Below are 13,708 nucleotides of genomic sequence, written 5' to 3' on the forward strand. Positions count from 1 at the left end.
AGGGGACAGCTGCCCCCCACCCCAATCAAGTAAAACAATAGAAATAGAAATACTTAACTAACTGACCAATCACATTAGTCCTGCTCCCCCCTAACAAAAGTCCTGGCTACACCCATGTTACTAAGCCACACACACAAAAAGCAAACCTCAAGTTAGTAGGCCAAAGCCAGATCCCAGGAATAGGGTGCAATGGGATAATAAATGCTGGAGGCCATACTCTTTTCTTCCCTTTTCTGCATTAAGCTAACACGGCTTCTTACTTTCTCTCCACCCAGCAGGCTGCCAAGGAAGGGACAAGTCATTTGAAATTAAGCTAAGGGCTATATGAAATCCTAGGGTAACCGATTGCCCCATCCCTGATGTTATGCAAGGGACTCCTTCACTTTTCCACTGCAAGCCTACCTCCCCCCCCCCAAAAAAAAATATGGCACTGAATAAAAGCATCCTATTAGCTCCAACAATTTTTCCCTCAAGCCTAATTCTCAGCAAAGGAAGGGAAGGAGGTGAACACTATAAGCTAGATAGGGAGGCTCCACAGTTCCCCGTCTAGTTGCATCAATATTCTGATTCAGTATAAATGCTTGGCTGGTTGTGATGATGGTCCCCAACACCACCCGGTTTGTCCCTATCACATATATTAGGAGAAAGTCCTTTCCTTTCTAGTTGAGACTTTCACAACACGTAAGTGATGGAGAATCTTAAAGACACCTGGGGCTGCTGGGTGCTTTGCTGAAGTTAAAGTACCGTCTGCAATGTTTGGAAGTTTGTTTGTTTATCAGATTTCTTACCTGTCCTTCACTGCATTGGCCCACATCCAGCCCACTGCTTCCTCCAAGCTGGTCTGGCACCTGATGTGCCTCTCCTGATTCAGATGAGAGATGGGGGGGGGAGAGATGGTGACACTTCATTCCAAATACCCTGCTGACACCCAGCAATTCCAGAGAAATATTAAATACCATAGTGGAAAAGATGAAACCACGTAGGATGCCACTGGACAATTCCCATGGTTCTCACGATCAACCAACCCCCCATCCCCCCAAGTCCACTCTGCACTCCATCTTGTGCTCATTATATCTCTACAGATTGTGCCTCACTTTTGGTGTTGCTTTGCTGGAAATCCAGTTCCTATCCTCGTCAGCGGGAGGAGGTTTGTAGCTCAGTGATGCTCTCCACACAAATGTTACCATTGTTTGCAGGGAGAGCTACGGAAGAATATCATATGAAACTCTGGAGAGAAACCCCCAACAGTCAGTGTAGAGACAATGCTGAATGTTGGCCGAACCACTCATTTGGCTTGGTGTAAGCTGGGCCAGCCCTGCTATTAGGCAGAGTAAAGCAGCCTCCTTAGGTGGCAGATGTGGACGGATGGAGAACAGATACTGTGTGAATTACGTGGCTTGCCCTCTCCCTCTTAAGCTTGCCTGCTGGCCTCAGGTATGGTGGAGGTTCTGTCCCATTACCAGTGCTGAAGTAAGATTCACCTGGCCAGTCCTAGGCTTGCCATACGTCCGGAATTTCCCAGACATATCTGGAATACTGCAGTTGGAAGCAATGTAGGGGAAGAAATTGCAAAAAACAAACAAAAAAAACTTCTTTTTTTGCAGCCTCTTGTGTTCTTATGAGACAGTATGGAAGGTGAGCATGACTTACAAACACTGTTCTGTATTTTTTATGGGTGCTTGGCTTTAAAAAAAAAAAAAGGCTAAGAGATATAAGATAGCACGGCTATAAGCAGCAGAAGGCTTGTGCAAGTTCAGAAGTGCCGTGAACTAGAACAAATCATGTAACCTCCTCTTTTTCTTTTATTACACCAGGCAGGTACACTTGAAAATGTACTGGGCATGAGTAATAAATTAACTAAATATCAGTGTTGTCCAAGTAATCTGCCAGGAGGGCAGATTGATAGATAGGTAAAAGCGAAAGGGTACATTATCATTAAGCTGCAATTACATTATCTGGTTGGAGCTATCTAAAAATGTAACAGAACCTAGAGCAGAGAAAAGTGACAGATGCTACAAGCAAAAAGAAAAAACAACAACCCTTGATTTCAAAGCAAACTCCTTTTTCATATAATTAATGCAAAACGGCACTTAGTAACTATTCCAGTTACTCCTCCACAGTGCAATCCTACCGTCTTTCCCCCTTTTTAAGACGTAGGCATAATATAAGCCATAGCAGGATTTCTAAGCAATTGCGCGATACAAGCCATACCCCGAAAATAAGACATACTGATAGACCCTTCACCCACTAGCAATAACCCCCCTCCCGCCAGCCAACTCCCCCCCTAAAAATCTCTCCCCATTTTGCTGTCGTTCCACAGACACGTATTTCCTTTAAAAGCTTGTAAAAATGCACCGAACAGCCGTAGCTGCTGGCTGCCAAAGCCTCGTGGTTTCCCTTTCCCGTTTCTGAGAGCATTTTTTTAAATAAAAGGATCCAAAAATATTTTTTTAGCCAAGCTGTGTAAGCTCTACTTGGTGAAGGGGAGAAAAGTGGGGTGGGGAGGAGATGAAGGCACGAGGAAGAAAAGAGGGGCGATTGAAGAATGCAAAGGCTGTTTTCCCTTTTAGGGAGAGACCTCCGTGCGCGCGTCTGTCTCTCTCTCCCCCCCCCTGCGTCTCTCTCTCTCTCTCTCTCTCTCTCTCTCTCTCTCTCTCTCTCACACACACACACACACACACAGCCCACCTCTCGCTTCCCCCCACCTTTCCATTCAATGCACGTTGATTTCCTCTTAACGGGAATCTCCCGTGTCTGATTGTTGTCTCCTTGCTTTTACCGAAGGCATAAGGCAGCCTTTTAAAAAGCCTGCTGCAGTTTTCTTTCTACCTTATGCTGCTTGGTTGTCTGTGGAGCTGCCCCTTTAAGGATTTGTAAGTAGTTTGGATCGCAGTCCTTGCCTTGGGGACTTTTATTTATTTATTAAGGACTTTTTCCTTCGCTGTTTGCGAGCTGCTAAACGGAGCTGCTAAACGCTGCTCTACACAAAAGTTAAACTGCCGGTCCTAACAGGTCCTAACAACACGTGCTTCCTCACCTCGCTGGCTCAATTGCTTCTCAATTGCTACCATTTACCAAGTCAGCAATCTTAATTGCTGCTTAGCTGGCTTCTTTGTTCTCAGCAGGTAGCTTCTTTGCTATCAGTGACTACAAAGTGCTACATTGTTGGAACATCAGACAATGGGCAGCTGGCTGGTAGAGATCCTTGCTTGCTTTACGTATAGGCTACTGCTAGGACTGTATCACACAGATAGATTCCATTATACTGGTTTAGATTTAAGAAGCTCCAGTGTAGCAGATTGCTATTAAGTGAATCCCCACCTTGGAGGAGAGAGAGAGCAGCCCTTCGCGAACATCCCAGGGCCGGGGAGAGAGGGCTGCACACCTCCCTTCCCTCAGACTCGTAATAAAAATACCAGTAAGACATGCCACCAAAAATAAGCCACCCTGTGGTTTTTTGAGAAAAAAAAGTAATAAGACGGTGTCTTAAAAAGGGGGAAACACGGTATGTTCTGCTTATTCTGAAACAAGCTGCATTGGATTCACTGGCGCTTACTCCCAGATAAAGGTGCATAAGCTTGCATGCTGAGACCATTAACAGTGCAATCATATGTATATGTGTCTACTCAGAAGAAAGGCCAGTGGTTTTCAGAAGGTGTGGTCCCAGTGAAGCTGGCATAGGGTTGCAATTGAAATGGATTAATGTGACACGCCAGCTAGAAGGGGCTTAACTTCCTTGAGTGGTGCTGTGGTGTGCATGCTTGTGAGTTAGGGAAACATGGCGCCTAGGGCGTTCTAGGACGGTAGTGTAGTACAGGTGTTACAAATGCATCTTTCAACCTCAGATCTACTTTCTACTCATGAAATGTACATGATAATGAGCATAGCTGTCAACTTTCAGATTTGAAAATAAGGGATCAGCAGCCTCACCTGTCCCGGGGACAGTCTACGGCAGGCATAGGCAACCTTGGCTCTCCAGATGTTTTGGAACTGCAACTCCCATGATCCCTGACCACTGGCCCTGTTAGCTAGGGATCTTGGGAGTTGTAGTTCCAAAACATCTGGAGAGCCAAGGTTGCCTATGCCTGGTCTACGGTATAGCTAACAATCCAGGATAGCAGCGGGAAACGGCGCTGGAATAAGGGAATTTCCAGCAAAAAAAGGGAAGGTTGACAGCTGTGGCTTGGAATAAGGGAGTTTCCCGCAAAAAAAGGAAGGTTTGACAACTATGATAATGAGGTAAAGAATTCCTTTCACCTTGCTGAGAAAAAAGGCCATGTAAATAAATAATGAAGTGGTGTTGTTGTTCCGTGGAGATGCGGAAGTGGTTTTGTCTGACTTATCCAATAGCTTTTATTTGTCATGTCTGCTGCTGTTTTATTTTTTGTATGTAAATTTACTTTAGCTATATATTATTTGGACATTTGGGGATGTAAAACCCAATAAACAATAGATCAGGGCTTGTTGGGCACAACCAAATATTGGCTTCCATTCATATTGTATACAGTAATCAACAAGCTTTACGGTAAATCAAGTCAGCGGCTGGTTTCATAGGCAAGTTACACCTGGAAAGACTACAGCCACCCACCCTTCAACCATCAGTTCCAGGAACACCTGCTTGGGACTGCATATGGCACAGGACAGTATCCACCAAGAAAGCTCCTTTAGATCAGACTTTCCCAACCTGATGCCATCCAACTGCTTCGGACTACATTCCCCATCAGGCCCAGCCAGAATGGCCAGTGGCCGTGGGTCATGGGAATTGTAGTCCAGCAACATCTGGATGCCACAGGAGGGTACGATGACAAGTTCCAGATGTTAACAGAGCTGGCTCGAGATATGCTTGAGATATGGAACAGCAAATGCCTGTCCTACCCTTATTTCATGGTGATTAGCCATAGTGCCCTAGGCCAGTCAAGTTGTTTTGGGACCAGAGGCAGATAAATCACCCAAATGACTCTCCTGCTCCCAGCCAGTAAAAACACAACAAAAATGAATTAAATAATTAACCATTTGCTGTCCTTTTAGAGCACCCCAAATCATCTGCCTGAGGCGGCTTCTTCACTCTGCGTCACAGGAAGGCTGCCCAGACTAGCACTGTGGGCTATTTAAACTCACCGCAGAATAACCCCAAGACAAATTGGAAAGTTTTGTTGTGTCCTCCCCTAGCCTCAATCAACATCCGTGAAAGTGTCAGCCTAGAAAACTAATAAATCTATAAACAGCAGGAAGAACCTTCCTTAGTTTAAGGGGTTAAAACAGGAAACATCTTACTTTCTGCAAAAATTTACTGACAGTGCCTCATCCTGACTGAAAACCACAGGAGGCTATTTGTGTTGAAAATGGCAAGGAGGAATTCTGGCCATTTTGCAAGGAGCTCTAGGAGCTGTCTCATTTTGCTGATTCTTGAAGCTGCCTCAGCATTTGGTAACCTAATATCTCGCCATCGCTTGAACATTATGCTAATGAAAGGCTTTTGTGCAACTGCTTTACATTAAGCCTTGCCCACAGGAAAGTACGAGTTGTCATGTAGTATTATTATTATTATTATTATTTTAAGAAGACAGATGGCAACTGTTATTTGTGAACAAGCCTCCGACTCAGCCCAGTTCTCCTCAAATCCAAGCTGCTCTCCTGCAGTGGCAGCGGCATGAAGACGGCAGCCAGAGGGAGGCTGCCAAAATCCACTGGCTGCCTATGGTGCTCTGTTGCTCTTCGAGATTTCACAGGATGCGCTGCCGAGAAAATGGCTGTGTGAAAGCTCCTACGGGGGTCCAAGCCACTGAGCTTCCGGGAGGAAGTGGTTGCTCATCACTCTAATCTAAGAAAAGAGGAAAGATGATTGGCTGCAACCCAATCCTTCTCCAGCCCCCAGGAGCATCTCAACTCTGGGTACCAGGAGACCACAGGAATAGCCACCACACAGACTGTAACTTTTCCATTGCCCACTCCAGCTCCCGCTTGTGCCTCTGCTTCCCAACCCTTTTAGGTTCTGCAAGATATCTATGCTCTTAGCTTCTAGGGCTGGCCACTTGATTTCCAGACAGCCGTTCCAGGACATCAGTACTCGTCTCATGTCAATAGCCAATTTGCTCCGCTCCACTCTCTTGGTGCCCTGTTTGCTTTGACACAAGGTAGGGGACTTCTAGGTGTTTTTGGACTCCAGTTCCCATCACTCCTGGTCATTGGCCATGCCGGATGGGGTTGAGAGGAGTTGGGATCCAACAGGTTCCCCTTCCCTGTTTTACCATATCATATCCTTTAGTCAGAAGGCATCAAGGAAGGGCAACAGCTCAGCTCAGTGGTAGAGCATCTGCATTTGACCCAGAAGGTCTCAAGTTCAATCCCCAGCATGTAGCACTGGGAGAGGCTTCTGCCTGAAACCTTGGAGAGCGGCTGCCAGTCAGTGTAAATAATACTGAGCAAGATGGACCAAAGGTCCGACTCGGTATGAGGCAGCTTCCTATACTCCTAAATACAGGGCCAAGCCAGCCATTATGCAGGGTGAAGCCTCAAGGGGTGGAACAGGACACACCACTCCTGCCTATATTGTGGCACCGAAGTCCCCCAATGGTCACTATTGGGACTGCTGATTTTCAACTTGTTCATAAATAACATAGAGTGAACTGATTATGCCAAATTGTTCAGGTTGGTAAGAACAACAAGGGATTGTGAAGAGCTCCCAAAGGATCTCTCTAGGCTGGGCGAATGGGGATTCCAATGGTGAATGCTGTTCAATGTAAGCAAGTGTATATATTGGAGCAAAAAACTCCTAACCATATATATACCAACACAGCAGCTGCAGGCACACAAGTGTCTAGAGAGGCTTTATCTGGCCCCACACTGAATTCAGACTTAAAACAAGTGGGGGGGGAGCTCTGGCCTGCTGGCCAAATTTGGCCCTCCAGGGCTCCCCATTTGGCCCATGTCACATATCTGTTTCAGGCAAGTCATACCCACTTGCTTTATATCTGATGTCATTGATGAAGTCTGACATGGGGTAGGGAAGGGCCAAAGGGGGCTTTGCAGGCACTGTCAATTGGGGGGTGCCTGCAAAGCACTTTGTGCAGTACTTCCCAAGCAGCAGATAACTAGCTAATTGTTGGCCTTTTGGAAGTGCTGCCAAAAGGGCTTTGCAATCCCTGCGCTTGGGAAGCGCTGCGTACAGGGACTGTAGAAACAAAAGAAAAGAAAAGAAAAGAAAAGAAAAGAAAAGTGCAGCGCTTCCCAAATGTGCAACAAGCTCTTTGACAGGTGTCACTCATCTGAATCATTATGACGTCAGAGAACATAACGATTTTGATGCAGAATCTGCACCCCTGTGGCATAGGACAATATGGATCTGGGTTACATGGGACAATAGCTCTCATGTGCACCATTTGTTGAATGGGCACTGATGTTATAATTTTTCCCATGAGTTAACCCCCCCCACTTCCTCACCCTGATAGTACAACGCTGGTCATTCAGATCAGAATCACCATCTGTAGAAGTAAAGATGAACTCCTTGTACAATTCGTTTTAACAGTTCAGTGGTTAGTTAGACAGAGAGCTGGTGGCAAGGCATCACCTGATTGCAGTGACCTCTAAGCCTACCTCCCTTGCTGTGATATGGATCACTTGCCCCATAATGGGTCCTTGTTGGGGCAGGGGGGGGGGCTTCTAAGTTGCTTTAATTAAGTTCAACTTGAAGTACGTAATATAAATATACCATTTTTTTTCCATGCAGCACAACTTCAGACCACAGTCCTAGTACACTTTGAAGAAAGGTCTTCTAAAGTACAGGACGTTTTTCCACATAAATATGTTTTAAATCTTAACATTCACTCTTAAAACACATTTATGTGGAAATAAGTCCTGTTGGTTTTAAGCAGCTTTCTTCCAAATAAGTAAACACTAAGAGAGAGGTGAAGGTTACAGTAACACTGCAAGGGACATATAAAACATTTGGATAATCAGCTGCGAGAGCTATATTTACACTGGGTTACTTTGACATAGAGTTGCATAGGAAGCAAAGTGATAAATAACAAAGACTTGCTGGCAACTCAATATTCACCATGTTTAATCAGAAGTCCTGTTGATTTCAATGGGGTTAACTTCCAAATAGGCAAAGTTAGGATTATGCCCTTAAGTAGCAAAATCCACATGAGGATTCAATTATGAACACATTTATGCAATGATGTTTTATGATTTAAAATGTAGTAACTATTTGAGACCCCAGCACTGCCTTGTGATTTGTTCTGGCAAACCGTTAGGTTCAAAGCAATCTGTAAACATTCGGGGCAACTCCAAGGAAGAGCAGCTTTCTGCTCATTAGGAGTCCTATGGAAAGTTGTCACCCTAAATAAACTCTACGCCTGTTTTCTGGGAACGGTTACACTATAATGCAACAGGGCTCACTCAAAGATATAAGTTGGTAGGACTGCTGCCTTAGTTGGAAGTGGATTCCATTAGAATTTGCAAAGTGTACTTCTACACTGGCTCCCAGAACATTTCTGAACACAATTCAAAGTGTTGGTACTGACCTTTAAAGCCCTAAACGGCCTCGGTCCTGTATACCTGAAGGAGCATCTCCACACCCATTGTTCAGCCCGGACACTGAGATCCAGCGCCGAGGGCCTTCTGGCGGTTCCCTCATTGCAAGGTTACAGGGAACCAGACAGAGGGCCTTCTCGGTAGTGGCGCCCGCCCTGTGGAACGCCCTCCCAGCAGATGTCAAGGCAATAAGCAACTATTTTACTTTTAAAAGACAACTGAAGGCGGACCTGTTTAGGGAAGTTTTTAATGTTTGATGCTGTATTGTTTTTAATATTTGGTTGGAAGCCACCCAGATGGGCGGGGTATAATATATATATATATATATATATATATATATATATATATATATATATATATGTGATTAGCATGGATGGCCCAATTCTATAAATACACTTAGGAAGGCCACTTATGCATTGCCAGCATGGGGGGGGGGGACCAAACAAAGGAAATGCATAACCAAAAGACACACTTGTTCCAACAGTCGAACAGTCTCCCTCAGGAAGTTGTGGACTCTCCTTCCTTGAAGGTCTTTAAGCAGAGGTTGGATGGCCATCTGTCATGGATGCTTTAGCTGTGATTTCTGCATTGCAGGGGTTGGACTAGATTGACCCCTGGGATGCCTTCCAACTCTAAGATTCTATGATAAAATGTGCATGTACGCATTTATATGTATAAATTCACAATCCACTATATAACTTGGAAAGTTTTTGTTCGCTCAGCATTTGGATGTCTCTTAAGTTATCATGAACAAATTTTGCATGACAGTTCCCGAGAATAAAGAGCAGGTTTTCACTGTATGTTTGGACGCAGCTGGACACCATTTGGAATCAAAATGGTAGACCGAACCTTTTGAAACTGCAATGAACTTTTGGTTTCTTAGCACTCCTGAGCAATACTGGATACAAGGCTGCTAGTTAGAAATAATCATCATCCTTAAGATAGGAATGCAGTGGGTTGGATTGAGCATCACGCCATTATGGATGTTCTACCTGCACAGGAATTTCAGCTTGCCGGATGGAACAATCCCCCACTGCTCCCCCCTGTGCACTTTCCTGGGGGCTCTCCCAACCCACCCCAGTCCATTTCAAGGGGCATGCAGAAGGAAGCCCCACTGCACACGTGGAAGTTCTTAAGCAGGGCTCATGAAGTGAACCTTGCCCAACACATTTCACCAGGGTACAAAAGACTAGCCAAGTGACCTGTAGGCTTGCACAGTCTCCTGCCCATGTACTAATTGTATACAGTGGTACCTCGATTTACGAAGGTGATCCATTCCGCGGCGCTCTTCATAAGTCAAATCCTTCGGATGTCGAAGCGTCCATTTTGCACATTCGCCGCGCAGGTGCAGAACGCGTGCGCGGCGAAAATACTTCCGGGTTTGCCGATTTCGTAAGTCAAAACCTTCGGAAGTCGAGGCATTCGGATGTCGAGGTACCACTGTATAAGCCAGGCATCCCCAAACTTCGGCCCTCCAGATGCTTTGGACTACAATTACCATCATTCCTGACCACTGGTCCTCTTAGATAGGGATCATGGGAGTTGTAGGCCAAAACATCTGGAGGGCCACAGTTTGGGGGTGCCTGGTATAAGCAATTCAACACTCCTACTGCTCTTCCTTTTTAGGATTCATTCTCTTTAAAATGTGTTTGGATTAGCTAGCCCTTTGAGTAGAAGACTGTAAAGGAAGACACACAGACACCGTTTTGGGCTGGCTCTACCATTAGACAGAGTGAGATGGCCTCCTCAGGCAGCTATTTCTGGGTGTCATGAGACAGCAGACAGCTCTTTGTAATTTAATGATTGCATTTTTTTTTCTGCCAGGAAGGGGAAGAGGTGTGTGGGGGATTTTCTCCCTCAGGTGCCAACACAACTTGACCAGCCTTAGCTAGGCACCTTGTCTTGTGGGGGAGGGCACCATTTGTTGTTCTGCCTCAGGCAGCAAAATCCTGTCCTGGGCAAGCCCCCAACGTACATTTTCATAACTGCCCCACTTTTCTAACTTTGCAGAGGTTGTAGACTGACTTTTCTTTAGCTGAGCAAACCCTGATAAAGGTACCCTGTTTCTCATATTTTAAGACATACCCATAAAATAAGCCATAGCAGGATTTTTAAGCATTCAAGGAATATAAGCCATACCCCGAAAATAAGACATAGTGATAGGCGCAGCAGCAATGCCGGCCGCAGCAGGAGGAGGAGGAAAAAAATAAGACATCCCTTGAAAATAAGCCATAGTGTGTTTTTTGAGGAAAAAAATAAATATAAGACATGTCTTATAATATGAGAAACACGGTAAAGGACCCCTGGACGGTTAAGTCCAGTCAAAGGCAACTACCGGGTGTGGCACTCATCTCACTTCAGGCCAAGGGAGCCAGTGTTTATCCACAGACAGCTTTCCGGGTCATGTGGCCAGCATGACTAAACCACTTCTGGTGCAACAGGACACCGTGACAGAAACCAGGGCACACGGAAACGCCATTTACCTTCCAATCGCAGTGGTACCTATCTATCTACTTGTGCTGGTATGCTTTCAAACTACTAGGTTGGCAGAAGCCACGTCAGAGCAATGGGAGCACACCTCATTGGGCAGATTCGAACGGCCAACCTTCCAGTCAGCAAGCCCAAGAGGCACAGTGGTTTAAACCACAGTGCCACCCTGATAGCCTTTGTAAAACCAAGCCCTGCCTCCCTCATAAAACTCTTAAATGTCACTTTCTGCAAGAAGTTTGCATGCACATGAAAGCTCATACCAATGACAAACTTAGTTGGTCTCTAAGGTGCTACTGGAAGAATCCCCCCCTGCAATAGTTTAGGTCACTACATTGAGGCAAAGCACTTGTTCATAATGCCACCAAGAAAAATGAAAACATTTGACATTGCCGTTCCAGAACACGCCACTGCCTAGCTTGTAAAGAAAAGGGGGAAATAAAGTTATTGAATGTTTTCAATAAAGAGCTTGGTTGCATTATAGATAAGCACTGTGCTTCAATGGCTGAATCTGAAATTAAAATGCATGCTGGGAAACATTAATAACACAACTTCACTCACTACTGATATATTTATGTTCATTTATTCCAGCTGTTATGTCAGGCCAAACACCCTAGAGAATGTAAAGAAGGCATTGGAAGCCATTCAGTTACATTCAACCCGTTTTAACAGGTTCCAGGTCTCTAATTAGTTTAAAGAGGACCTTCTGCCAACTGTGGCTGTTGAAAACACTCAAAAGAGAAACAGTGACCTCTTCTGGATTTTGTAAAGAAGTCAAAACTGTATTTGGCAAGAGTCTGATATAATATAAATCCACAGAGGAGGGTTTTATTTGCTCTCCTCTATGGGGGGGAAATGTAAATAAAGGATGTCAAACACATTTCATGTTGACAAAGGATGTTTTTGAAAACTGACTCTTGTATTAATTAAGAAACATCTTCATCTTGGGAAAGCCAGGGAACTATACAGCTTCAAAGCACGCAGAGCTTCAAAGCCAGATATAAAGACTAAACAATTAGTTGAAAAACACTCATCTCCCTCTTTCAAGTGAAGATTAACTTGACTTACTGGCCCGGTTATTGGACCAGAATTGCTAGATTATACAAACAAAATGCCTTGGCGGTTACATTTCACTCCAATACAAAGGACCAAATAGAGAGTGAATTCAAATGTTAAATATTAAATGTTCATGTAAGCATCACCAAAGCTCTGACACCCCCCCCCATGCTCCCTTATGCTAGTGGTTCACAGAGAAGCCATAAAACTTATTACATGGTTGGGGCAGATGATGCAAAGTGCCTTGATTCTACTAAAGCCAGAAGATTAGGAGCACAGGAATTAGACTTACCCTGAATCACGCCATTGGTCAATATAGCCCAGTACTGCCTACAATGACTGCCAGGGGTTCCCCAGAGGTTCAGACAGGAGACATTCCCAGTCCTCCTGGAGATGCTAGGGATTGAACCTGGGACCTTCTGCATACAAAGCAAATGCTCTTTCTTCGAGCATGAAAATCTACCCACTGAGCCTCTTTGCTTTATCTCCTACATTTAACTTGTTCAATACACCACCTACAGATGGGCCACCATGTCTCAGGGTCTAACGACACATCATATTAAGTATGAATTCTTTAAAGTGTGCACAAAACTGGCCATTTCCTTTTCAAAAACTACAACAGCCATTTGGGCCCATTGGCAGCGAGGCTACTACTTTCCTCTCCAAGTGCTTTCCCAGCCAAATCTCTCTCTCTCTCTCTCTCTCTCTCTCTCTCTCTCTCTCTCTCTCACACACACACACACACACACACACACACACACACACACTTACTTTTCCCTTAAAGGTGCTGCTTATTGCAAATCCCTAAGATTCCAGGAATACAGATCCTACCTGATCCCAACAGCGTTTACATTGTTTTGTTTTGTTTTGCTTTGCATTTCCCAACTCTCTAATTAATATGCAAAACTTTCTTCGGCTAGAAATTATTAAAGCATTTGTTCCGGTTTCAATCCTACTTTCACACAAGCCACACATTCCAGACCAAAAGACACTTTTATTTATTTGTATGTATTTATTATTCCATTTTTATCCTATCTTTATTCATCCCTGTGGGGAATTCAAACTCTGGTATTCCAGGTCATAGCCCAATACTCTAACCCAGGCATCCCCAAACTGCGGCCCTCCAGATGTTTTGGCCTACAACTCCCATGATTCCTAGCTAACAGGACCAGTGGTCAGGGATGATGGGAACTGTAGTCTAAAACATCTGGAGGGCCGAATAATAATAATAATAATAATAATAATAATAATAATAATAATAATAATAATTTATACCCCGCCCATCTGGCTGGGTTTCCCCAGCCACTCTGGGCGGCTTCCAACAGAAACATTAAAAGACACTAATTTCTTAAACATTAAAAGCCTCCCTAAACAGGGCTGCCTTCAGATGTCTTCTAGTTTGGGGATGCCTGCTCTAACCACTATGCTACACTGACTCTATAGGAAGAAATACAAAAATGTTCTAAGATTGTTCTGGATCTTAATTAGCCACTTCCTATCCTTTAGTTATTCAATCCATTTTTCAAAACAACAACAACAACAATTTGCTGCTATCTGCCTATGATTGTTCTAGGAAAGGCTATATTCGGGACACAGTCCTGTATTTGACCAGTGCTGGCTGAGAATTTGACAG

General features: G+C 44.5%; 1 protein-coding gene across 2 annotated transcripts in view; it reads right to left on the bottom strand.

The window, feature by feature from the left end:
• The window catches only part of LOC148685042 (uncharacterized), a 63,439-nt gene that overhangs the window by 41,385 nt on the left and 8,346 nt on the right, over nucleotides 1–13,708 (bottom strand). For both annotated transcript variants that reach the window (XR_015951034.1, XM_088673996.1), the window contains exon 2: nucleotides 789–862. The gene's annotated coding sequence lies outside the window, so the exon portion shown is untranslated. The remainder of the gene's footprint in view (nucleotides 1–788; nucleotides 863–13,708) is intronic.

Source organism: Zootoca vivipara, chromosome 7, assembly GCF_965207765.1.
Source record: "Zootoca vivipara chromosome 7, rZooViv2.hap1.1, whole genome shotgun sequence".
NCBI lineage: Eukaryota > Metazoa > Chordata > Lepidosauria > Squamata > Lacertidae > Zootoca > Zootoca vivipara.